A 12665-nucleotide genomic window follows, 5' to 3' on the forward strand; every position below is an offset into this window, starting at 1 on the left:
GCCACAACAGTGAGAGGCCCGCGTAACGCAAAAAAAAAAAAAAAAAAAGAGGAAGCAAAATCCAAAAGCACATTAAAATAATAAACCATGACCAAAAGGTTATTCCAGGAATACAAGAATTGTTCAGTATTAGTACATTTGTGTACTAATTCTTTGTGTATGTGTATTGAGGGTGGGTGTATATGGATAAGTATATATGAACATATGCATATTTCCTAGCTCTGTTCACTGAGAGGGCATGGGAGCAACACCCCAATATCAATAAGCACCTAGATCTTGGCTTCTAAATATTTGAGGTAGGGAACGTTCAAGAGGAGCCTGAATCTCTCACTGTGCCTGAAAGGAAGGGAGTGCTCAGAGAATGATGCGACATGTCAAAAGGACAGAGAATTTACCTTGAAGGGTTCCCAGGGGCCAAACCTATGACAATTTAAGTATAAATAATATTAACAAATTATAACTCCCTGAATAAAATAGGAAACCATAAATCCAAACTGACAAAAATAAATGAATAAATTGAAAGCTTGATAAGGAACAAGATATGTACAGTTTTTTGAAACAAAAGAATAACTTTGGAGCAGAGAAGCATAGAAGATTCTGTCTTAATCAAGCAATCAAATCGAACATTACTAGTAACAGAACAAAATGAAGTTGTGTGCCACCTGATAAGATATAATTAAAATACAGCATCACCTCTGTGATATTCCTGCCAAAGATGCCTCAAGAATATAATCATGAGGAAACATCAAACAAAAATTAAGGGATGGGAGGGAGACGCAAAAGGGAGGGGATATGGGAACATATGTATATGTATAACTGATTAAATTTGTTATAAAGCAAAAAATAAAAAAATAAAAATAAATAAATAAATTAATTAAGGGATTCTCTAAAATAACTGGCTTGTAATCTTCAAAGGTGTCAATATAATGAAAATCAAAGAAAGACTGAGGACAATTTGAGACTGAATGATGCTAACTTAAGAAACTTGAAAACAAGAAAATGCAATGCATCATTTGGACTGGATACTTTTGCTACAAAGATTGCTGTAACAAATGGTGAAATGTAAAAGGTCTAAAGATTAGATGACAGTAATGTATCAATGTTATTTAACTTCTTGATTTTAATGTATATACTGTGGTTATGCAGGAAACTGTCTTTATCGGAAACACACACCCAAGTATTGAGGAGTGATGGGGCATAAAGGCACATTTTTCAAGGAAATAAAAGTCCTTTGTACTATTAATGCAACTTTTCTAAAAGTCTGAGATTGTCCCAAAGTTTAAAAAGAAAATTATTTTTTAAATACAAAGGAATAAATTTAAGAAATGTGCAAGATCTGTGTAAAGATATCTTTAAAATATCCTTTATAAGGACTTAAAAGAAGACTTAAATGGAAAGGCATACCATATTTGGGGGCAGGAAAACTCAATATTCTAAAGGTATTTCTCTACATTTCTCTATTAAGTTTATTTCCAAAACTATAAATAGGTTTTTTATAACTTGACATATTATAAACTTAAATATAATGTGGAAAAATAAACAAGAATAACCTGGAAAGCTCTAAAAATATATTATAAAGCTACAACAATTAAAATGTTGAGGTAATGGTACATAAATAGATTGCTGTATTAGGAATCAAAATAACTTTCAATACTGGACTGGTTAAATAAATTATCATACACATACAATGCAATACTGTGCAATCATTTTTAAAAAAGAAGCTCTAGGGACTTCCCTGGTGGTCCAGCAGTTAAGAATCTGTGCTTCCACTGCAAGGGGCATGGGTTCAATCCCTGGTCAGGGAACTAAGATCCCGCATGCCATGTGGTATAGCCAAAAAAAAAAAAAAGCTCTATATTTATATTTTAAAAATCTCATCCAAGGGGGTGGGGAAAGGGGAAATTAGATGAAAGTAGTCAAAAGGTACAAGTTTTCAGTTATAATACTAGGGATATAACATACAACATGATAAACATAATTAACACTGCTGTACGTTACATATGAAAGTTGATAAGGGAGTAAACCCTAAGAGTCTCATCACAGGGAAAATTTTTTTTTCTATTTCTTTAATGTTGTATCTATATGGGATGATGGATGCTCACTAAACCTACTCTTGTAATAATTTCATGATGTATGTAAGCCAAATCATTATGTTGTACACCTTAAACTTATACAATGCTGTATGTCAATTATACCTCAATAAAACTGAGGGGAGGATAGGAAGATCACATCCAAGTTACAGTTAAGTGAAAAAAAAATTCAAAGCAGTAAGTATAGGTACTACCATTTGTGTAAAAAATGCATACATATGCATATACACACATATGCTTGTACAAAATATCTTATAAAGAATATATAGACTATGTCTGGAAAGCCCCAAAAGAAACAGTTTTAACAATGGTTAACTAATAAGAGGAAATGCCTATCTGATAGCCAAAGGTAAGAATATGTACTTTTTGGGCTTCCCTGGTGGCGCAGTGGTTGAGAGTCCGCCTGCCGATGCAGGGGACACGGGTTCGTGCCCCGGTCCGGGAAGATCCCACATGCCGCGGAGTGGCTGGGCCCGTGAGCCATGGCCGCTGAGCCTGCGCGTCTGGAGCCTGTGCTCTGCAACGGGAGAGGCCACAACAGTGAGAGGCCCGCATACCGCAAAAAAAAAAAACAAGGCTTAGTAAACTTTGATAACTTAGAAAAGGAAAAATATGCAGGCTAGGAGCAGATACGTAGAACACTGTGCAGTGCAAGATTACATATCATGAAGGTAGAATGTAAGTCCTGCTTGGACAGAGGTTCCCAAAACAGAGTCACTAGAAACCTGGCCTCTAACCACCATTTTAAAGTGTATTTTTTTTTAATTTTATTTATTTATTTGGCTGCATTGGGTCTTCGTTGCTGCACGCGGGCTTTCTCTAGTTGTGGTAAGCGAGGGCTACTCCTCGTTGTGGCGCGCGGGCTTCTCATTTCAGTGGCTTCTCTTGTTGTGGAGCACGGGCTCTATGGCATGTGGGCTTCAGTAGCTGTGGTGCGCGGGCTCAGTAGTTGTGTCTTGCGGGCTCTAGAGCACAGGCTCAGCAGTTGTGGCACACGGGATTAGCTGCTCCGCGGCATGTGGGATCCTCCCAGACCAGGGCTCGAACCCGTGTCCCTTGCATTGGCAGGCGGATTCTTAACCACTGCACCACCAGGGAAGTCCCTAACCACCATTTTAAGAAAAGTGTTATTTTTCCTATTTGCAAATACATGGTAATGCATAGGAAATTTGTTTTTTCAACTGAGCCTTTCTTACTATAAATATAGTAATGTTCATTCTCAAAAATAATTTTTTTAATGAAGGGAAATCAAAATTACCAGTAATCCCACCACCAAGTTAACATTCCAGTGTATTTTTTCTAGACATACACACATTTATAAACATGTTTAAACACAACTAGGATCATACAATGTATACAATTTTGTTTATTGCTTTTTTTCATTAAACAAGAAGGTTTGGAATTACCTAATGTTTTTAAATATTCTTCCAAGTTAGTAATAGCAGAGCATCGAGTTCACTTAAAATAGACCCTGTGCTAGACACTTAGGTTATTCTAATATTTAGTTAGCAAAATATATAAAGATCAATATTTCATGGTGGGGCTAAACAGCACCAAGCCTTTTCCTCACAGGAGTTCTGGTAAGTGAACAAATGAGAACCACGGCCCTAAGGATAAGCTCTAGTGATACGCTGAACGTGACACTCACGCCCCGCCAGGCTCCTTAATTCATACATTCACAAATACTTACTGGTTTGCCTTGATCCCCTTGTTTTCATTTCTGGAATTGTTTGGTTTGTAATAAATTGAGAAAATAAAATTGATGAGCAGCCAGCCTTAAAACACACCTGTAATGAGCTCAAGGAAGCAGGGTGGAAGACTGCTATTAGTGGCCCCAGAGAAACCTGGAAGAGAAGACCTAAAACGAGTCAGGTTTAGATTTTTCTCAACCTGAACTTAAGCAACCCTCCTTTGAGATCAGGCCAGAACTTCTAAGAATAACTAGCTTTTGGCAACAGCCAATTCTTTAAACGTGTGAGGGGGGTTGGAAGGTGGTATTTAAAGCTATACTTATACTTCCCATCAGATAACACTAAGAAAATAGTAATTGTGTTTCAAAAGGGGGGGAGGGGCTAACGGATTGCCTTAGACCTCTGCTATTCAAACTGCAGTCAGCAGTCCTACCTGATTTAGTGGGTTATATCAACATTTTTATAATATGTTATACAGCATCAGAGTACAGACAATACCAGAGTACAGAACAGATGGCAAACTATTGTTTTGTGAAATTTTTGTTTCAGTTTTGTTGTGTGTGTATGTGTGGTCAGGATGGGTAAAATATACTTCCTACTGTGTGCCTGATTTTAATTTCCTTAATTTTTTCATATATAATTTTTCATATATAATTTTCATATATAATTTTTTCATATATAATTTTCATGTAAATGCCATTAATTTGTATGACAAAGGTTTACTGAGCACCTATACTATAGTGCTGGTGAGACAGCAGTGTGCTGCTGTGATGTAAGTGAATAATAGCTGGTCCCTGCCGTTGTAGAATTATTTCAGTTTAGAAACAAACTATCACATAATCACCTAAATATAAGATTACAAACTGCTAAGTGTTATGGAAGGAAAAGTTTAGTAAATTAGGATCGGTTATCATTAGGGAAGCTGATTTAGATTGGGGAAAAGGTAGGGGTGACAGGTCAGGATTGTCTGAGAAACTGCATTCAAGCAGAGACCAGAAAGATGTATTTGGAAAGGAAGAGAGTGGGAAGGAAAATCTGCCTGGCAGAAAATGGCACTTTCAGCAAGGGTCTGTAAGGTCTGGGGAAATGAAAAGCCACTGGGCAGCTTCCCTGGTGGTGCAGTGGTTAAGAATCCACCTGTCAATGCAGGGGACACGGGTTCGAGCCCCGGCCCGGGAAGATCCCACATGCCGAAGAGCAACTAAGCCCATGGGCCACAACTACTGAGCCTGTGTGCGCACCTAGAGCCGGTGCTCCGCAACAAGAGAAGCCACTGCAATGAGAAGCCCGCGCACCACAGCGAAGAGCAGCCCCCGCTCTCTGCAACTAGAGAAAGCCCGTGCAGCAACGAAGACCCAACGCAGCCATAAATAAATTTATTTATTTAATTTAGAAAAAAAAGAAAAGCCACCAGGCAGAAAGGTAGAACCATCTATTGATAAATAAGGTTTAATGGGGGAGCTTGGGATAGTAAGAGATAATGCAGGACTTTTCAATGTCCTGAGGGCCATTAGAATGATCCAATTTGCATTTTAAAAGATCACTGAGTAGAGAAGAGATATCAAGGCGGGTAGAGTGGATACAGAGGTGGTACCAGGTGGAGACTAGAAGACTGATCTGATTCATATTTAGGAAGCAGAAGTGACAAGGTTTGGTGATGGTACAAATGCGAGGGCTGAAGAGCCATGAGGTGTCTGGGATAACCCTCAGGTTTCCCAAGTTAACAAAGAAATGGAGTGAGGTGCAAGAAAAACTCAGAGGAGCAGAGCTGAGAGGACAGATCACAGTTTGGCCTGTTATAGCTAACAGGTAGAGATGTCAAATTAATAACTAAAACTGGATGGAAATATAAAACAAAGAAGTCATCACCAAAACGGTTTTGAGGATACATTATTCTGCTCCTTAAATATTTACCCACAGTAATGTATAATACAAACCCAGAAGAATCTAGAATAAATTTTCAAGTCTCACAGAAACAGACTCACAGCCTTAGAAAAACAAACTTATGATTACCAAAGGGGAAAAGTTGGGGGGGGTGATAAATTAGGATAAATCAGAGGTTGGGATTAACATGCACACACAACTATATATCAAATAGATAATCAACAAGGACCTACTGTAGAGCACAGAGAACTCTACTCAATACTCTATAATAAACTCTATGGGAAAAAAATCTGAAAAAAAAATAGGTATATGTATAACTGAGTCACTTTGCTGTACACCTGAAACTAATACAACATTGTAAATCAACTATACTCCAATATAAAATAAAAATTAAGTTTAAAAAAATTTTAGTCTCTATGGAGCAGCAATTCATAAAGCAGCTGAAGCCACTGTGTATCTGAAAATACAGAGCAAGAGCAACGGTGTAACTAAACAGTCACATTCAAAACAATCCTCTTTTATGAAATAGTAAGGAATCACTTGTCTATTGTGTTCACAATATGCTCCACATCTAACACAGCATGGCACATAGGAGGTGTTATCTATTGAAGACAAGTACCCACTACTAGGCAGAATAAACCACAGCAAAAATAAAACAAATGGCACAAATAACAAGCAGTTCTGCAAGGAAAAACTGTACTATGAAATATACAAATGTATAAATAAGGACATTTCTCAGGGAAAAAAAGGGAAAAGAGTTATTTAGCACAAACTCAGTTCTCATACCCAAATAGATGCTATGTTCTGGTCCCTAAGAATTGGCTTAATTTCAAGCTTCTGGGGAAGACCACCCGAGGCAACCTCACTGATCCCTAGAAGTCCCTACATATGAGAAAGAACAGAAATGTAATAAAAGCTTGATGTTGAAAAGCTATAGTAAAATCTCATCTAGGTTATTAAAACAAAACAAAAAAGGTTAAAAATGGCAATTACTAATGATATTTTTTCCTCTAAAGTCTCCTGTTGCCAGATTTTCTAACAAACATGGATTTTAACTGTTTTTTTCTCCTGCTCACAAAGGTCACACTGATACATAGGAGAAAAATCCAAAGATGCACATAAACACAAAGGAGACAAATTAACCATACTCCCATTGCCCAGAAGTAACCACTTTCAATATTTCATGTGGTGCTTTTTCTGTGCATACCTGGGGATGGAAAGTAAAGAGTGATACACAACTAGACTTAAGTCTATAAGTGAGATTACAGAACACTGCTATGGCAAGTATATAGGACTGAGGAAAGACTAACCTAAAGTGACAACTGAGCTGAGCTATCTGAAGGATGAGATGGAATTAACCAGACAAAGAAGCACAGGCTGCTAGGCAGAGAGAACAAGAATGTGTGCTGGGTACCGAACCCCACCAAGCCAGGCAACTGGGGAGAGGGAGGAGACTGTCTGGGCAAAGCCTTGTTGAGAGGACTAAGGGAAAGAATGAGGTGAGGCCATTGAAAGAGAAACAAGGTAGATAGACTCCTCAAAGGGAATGTCCCAATTGCTTAGGTGGGAAAAGGATTAGGCCCTACAAGTGTGGACTTAGATGATCAGCATCTTCTCCCAAAGGGTGTAAAGAGTAGGGGCACAGGGGAATCTTTGGGGAGGGGAGAGGGGGGTGAAGCTGCAGGGAGAAAAAGATAATAATCCGATATTTTAAATTTATATTTTAGGCTCCATAAAGGCTTCTAGATTGATAAGGATAAAGAAAATGCAGTGACTTTAACTATGGTACAACTCCCAAGAAATTCATATTAGAAATGAAGGTAGGGAGAGAAGCATTAACTATTCATATTACAAAAAAGAAAATATAAATTTTAAAAGACTGAAAGACCTACATTAGACACTGAGTTTAATGACAGCATGGAATGTACCAGTTTTATCATCATATCTCTAATAAACATACAACAAATAAATCAATATCAAGGGAATACTCATTATGAGTATTACGTATGAAAAAAGACTGGGCTAACAGAAAGGGACGATCTTAATGACATCCAGACAAGAAAAACACAGCACTATACTCAGGACAAAGCCACACACAGAGAATTCTGCCTCTAAGAAGTAGTCTTGGTAGTGAAGCAGGAAAGAGTCAATAGGCCCCTCAAAGGGGCCTATCAATACTACTATCCCTACCTGCTCATTCACTCACTCAAGAGAAAATGTTTAATCCAGAAATTCCACTACTAGGTATATATCCAAGAGTTTAAAAAAATGCATACAAAAACTAGTTCATGAATGTTCATAGCAGCATCACTCATGACAGCCAAAATGTACAAACAACCCAAATGCCCATCAACCAACAAACAGATAAAATGTGATATATCCATACAGTGGAATATTATTAGCCATAAAAATGAATAAAGTACTGAAATATGCTATATATAACATGGATGAACTCTGAAAATATTACGCTAAGTGAAAAAAATCTAGCCACAAAAGACCAAGTATTATATAATTACATTTATATGGAAAGTCCAGAACAGGCAAGTCTACTGAGACAGAAAGCAGATTAGTCCTTGCCTGGGGCTGGGGTGAAGATTGGATTTGGAAGAAATCAGTACAGTAAGTAACTGTTAATGGGAAAGTATTTCCTTTTGAGGTGATAAAAATGTCCTAAAATTGATTGTGCTGATGGTTGCACAATTCTATACATATACTAAAAACCATGAAAAAAACATCCACTTTAAATAGGTGGATTTTATGGTATGTGAATTATATCTCAATAAAGCTGTTATTAAGAAAGAGGGTATTTTGAGCACCTGGGGCACTATGGTAAACTGCTGGAAATAGAACAAAGAAAACACAGACACACACACACACACAAAACCTGTCCTCAGAGCTCTAACGTTCTAGTAGACGAGAAAAGGCAATCAACAGGCAATTAGAAAACGATGAGAAGAGCAAAGAATTCAGACTGTACCCCAGTGGCACCTAACCTAGCCCTGTATGATTACGATGTCTAGAAGAGAACTCAATATAACAGATTTTCGTCCTTAAATTGAAATTTAAGTCTAAGACACTTTTTTAAAATTAAGTACCTGTTCAGCCTCTTAAAATCTGCATTCTTACTGAATGTTAACAGACTCTTATTTTAAGCATTTGTGCACATGCAATGTTTAAAACATGTTTTTAACTTTACAAAAGCAACAGATTACAGTCTGTTAATAAAATGAAACAAGTCTCCGATTTAAATTGTATTGCCAAGTTCGTGGGGTGCTGTAAAGATTATGTGCAAACTTTTCCTAAGACCTTAAATTGGAAGAAAGAGGGTCTAAAAAAACCGAACCGTGTGACACATTCCAAACAAAGCCTGGGAGTTGGGAGGGGACCCGCAAGGTAGGAGAACTAGACTAATGATCATAAAGAACTGAGTGCTACAAAGTAAAAATGGACCTTTAATATTTAAAGCCACTAATTTTCAAACACGACACTTCGAAATTAGAATATTAGTAACCGTTGCCATAGAAACAGTGACGCTGAGTTTCCCGAGATTAAAAATAAAAAATACTGCAAATTCAAGTGGGTGAAATAGGGCAAAGTTTGGTCCGAACGTAGGTGAATCGTGCCTACCAAGAAACTTCCACAAGGGTAAGAGTGGACCGACTGCAACTTTTAACCTACACTTCCGAGGCAGCGCTTGATAAATCACCCCGCAGGGTAATTTACCAACTGCTAAAACAAAAGTTTGCCCTCTCTTCTCCAGTGGGAGGAACCACACACAAACGCTCCCTGGCATTCGCCCACAACCAAAACCAGACCGTGCAGGCGTGCGTGGTTGCAGCTCAAGGGGAGACTGGCTCCGAGTTCACCCGGAAAGCATCCGAATCGAGCCCTGCTGGTTTCATTGGCTGAGCCCCGAGGAAAACCCCAAGCTCGAGCCCGGAGCCCCAGCCTGCCTGGCTCCTTTCTTCACATGCCCACCCCCCGCCACGTCCTATGCCTGGCATTCCAAGCGACCCGATCCAACTCATATTTATTAAGCACCCACTGTCTACACCGCATCGTGGCTAGAGGCACTGCAGGAAGAAATGGCCCCACGCCGGAAAAACCAAAAGGATAGCCAAAGGGGCTAAGGACGGACCCGAGAGAGGAGCTGGCTACCTACGGTGGGGTGGTCTGGAGAGGAGCCCTCACCCTCACCCCGCGGGTCATGAGAGCCCCAGGGAAGAGATGACCCCGAGGGGCGCACCAGGCCCGGCCTCCGCGGAGTCCACCGCAGACCCGGCTGGGAGGGGAAAGGTAAGGAGTAGGCATCCCCGGACCACCCGAGCTCTCCTCTGTTGCAAGGAGCGCGACCCTGACTCCGGCCCCCGGGAGAACGGCGAGCCTGGGGACCGAACCCCCGGAGGGCCGGAGCGGGCTGTCACTGACTCCCGCCTCCCACCCCGAGACCATGGCCGGCCGCTCTCTCGCCAGCGTGACAGTCGCGGCGGCCGCAGACCTAGCGTCTCTGACCCGGCGTCTCCGCTCCGCCGGACGCCGGCAACCCCTGCTGCCCCGCGAAGAGAAGGGCAGTGCCAGGAAGACCGCCCGGGCCCTCCCTCCACAGTCCCCATCCCCCGGACTCCGGAAAAGCGGTTACCTGGCGTGCGGGCAGGGGAGGGGACACGACCCAGAAGAGGAAGGTGAGAAGGCAAACGGTGGCCTCCGGCCCAGGGAGATTCGGGAAATTTGGGAGACTTGTTCCGCACTGAGTGACAGTTGTTCGCTGCGCACGCGCACCCGGCCCCAGTCGCCCGATGACTCCACCGCTCCTCACCCTCCCGTCGAGGGGCAGGGAGACCCCGGCAAAGGCGCAAGCACAGCGCCAACCGGCTCTCCCTGCGCGAGGGCGCGCGCGCCGTCACGTGACCGCTGGGGCCCGGTACTTACTGGGTCACGTGAATTTCCAAACAGCTTAAAGGTGCCAGGCACCTTCTTGCTTTGGGCTTAATCTTCTACACTGTTCTTAGTTTAGGCTCTCGCCGCGCTTCGTGTCTTCTGGAGACGGACATGTCCCCTTTTACCCAGAAGGGGAAGACACTTGAGCAAAAGGAAGGAACAGGTGCACAAAACCTTGCCTGGAAGCGCCTACCGGGTTCCCGCAGGGCTGGACCTGATGGAGTCCACGCACCACACGTCGCCCTGGGCTCCGACGCGGGCCTATAGCGGCCTCCGGAACGCGGACGTCATAGTGGCGTTGCCCTGGGTGCGGCCTCGTAATGCCCAGCCGAGCCTGGCTAGGATGTCGCGGCTCGTTGCTGGGCAGCAATGACAGCGTCTAACGGCCGGGGCTTCTGAGCCTCCAGACCGAAATGGGAGATCCCGAGTGAGCGAAGGGTGTGTGCCTGCCAACCCTTTAAAAGTAACTCAAGCGAGAAGCTGTGTTTTTAGCCGAGGGGAGCGAAACTGTCCTGTACTGCAGTCACCTACGCGGAACAAGTTCCGCCCCGCGCAGGTGTGCTCTTGAGTCCCGAGGCGACCCCAATAGGAATTCGGACAGGGGGGTCTCTCAAAAACTTGGGGTGACAGCACTATGGCCTGAATTGTAGTAACAGGAAGTGCAGGTACCTCCGGACCCCTCAGAACGTACTTAAATTAGCTTGCTACAACTTGTTATTTCTGCGCTGTACCTCTGCCTTCCAAGGTGTCAGAAAGAACCACGCACACCTTACTTAACTAAGGTCTTTGTACCACCAAAGACAGATGGCTGAGCACCAGGTGTTTTGCAAAGCTGAACAATTTTTTTAACTTCCTGTACAGTTCCCAGCTGGGTCCTTTGTGACGTTTCCCCTAACGTCTTCTCAGCGAAGAAAGATTGGGCAGAACCTTACACTTCTGAGCACACTCAGGCTGTCTCATATGCTCTTTTCTACTACAATCCACTGCTTTCTGTTTTTTTAATTATCTAAACAGGTCCACTTACCGCACCCTGGAAGTCTTTTCTCACTGGAAGGAGCATTGCGAGGACAGATGAAATATGAGTGATTAAGTAAAGCTAATGGAATTATTGGGTCACCACATTTCATTAGTCATTAAATTAGAAATATTACCCACATAGGTACACAATTGAACTTCCCTAATATGTAAACTCAACTGGGACTTTTCCAAATGTGTATACTATGAAGATCCCAACCCTCCTTACAAGTCAATCGGATATGCTAAAACAATAAACATAATACAACATTCATTTAGGGCTTACTGTGAACTTGACACTGTTTTAAGAGCTTCACATATATTAACGAAATTAATCCTTATAATCATTCAATGAATAGGTATGATTATTACCTCCTTGTTACAGATATGAAAACCGAAGTATTGAGATTAAGAAATATGTCAACTACTAAACACCAGGGTCCTTGGAAGCCATATGCTGTATTAGACGAGGAACCTAGTACACCAAAACTAAAAGTCTGGAAACCTGAATTCCAGTCTACTCACAATTTGTAGACACGTGATATTGCACAAATAACGTTTGTCGAACACAGTAAATCGAGTCTCAGGTTTTTTTAATCTGAAAAATGAGGGTGACATATCAGTTTTGCTGACTTTGAGCATTTTTGAACATTAAAGAAGATACTGTACAATGTCAAAACACTTCAAAAGCTGTAAAGCAGCTTTTTTGTGTGTATGAATCTATTAAGCACTTCACAGTTTTGGAAACTGAAGTGAGCCTACTAGAAAATCAACTGGATTCATGTCACAGAAGACAATGTTGTGTCCCTAATGTATTGAAATATCTGTTGTAAATTACAATGAAAATTAACATTTTAGCCATGTAGTAAATTTATTTAGGTCCAATTAAAAATGCCAGTTGTAGTAAGATGGAGGCTGTATAATGGATACATACATTTTCCTTGAAGCTTATGTTATGTGAACTACTGTTCACCTCAGAGACAATACTTGTAAATTTCTTAAGATATGTATAATGCAGCAAATTGATAAATTGATACACTACTAAATA

General features: G+C 41.2%; 1 protein-coding gene across 4 annotated transcripts in view; it reads right to left on the reverse strand.

Annotated features, from left to right (window-relative positions):
• The window catches only part of KDM4C (lysine demethylase 4C), a 397059-nt gene extending 386236 nt beyond the window's left edge, over positions 1 to 10823 (reverse strand). Inside the window, exon 1 of one of the 4 annotated variants that reach the window (XM_060102149.1) lies at positions 10595 to 10823. The gene's annotated coding sequence lies outside the window, so the exon portion shown is untranslated. Of the gene's footprint in view, positions 1 to 2453; positions 2475 to 10304; positions 10571 to 10594 lie in introns of those variants that run through there. The other 3 variants (XM_060102151.1, XM_060102148.1, XM_060102150.1) reach the window with 3 other exon arrangements.
• Positions 10824 to 12665: the final 1842 nt, after the last annotated feature.

The sequence above is a fragment of the Mesoplodon densirostris genome, chromosome 6, assembly GCF_025265405.1.
Source record: "Mesoplodon densirostris isolate mMesDen1 chromosome 6, mMesDen1 primary haplotype, whole genome shotgun sequence".
Lineage (NCBI taxonomy): Eukaryota > Metazoa > Chordata > Mammalia > Artiodactyla > Ziphiidae > Mesoplodon > Mesoplodon densirostris.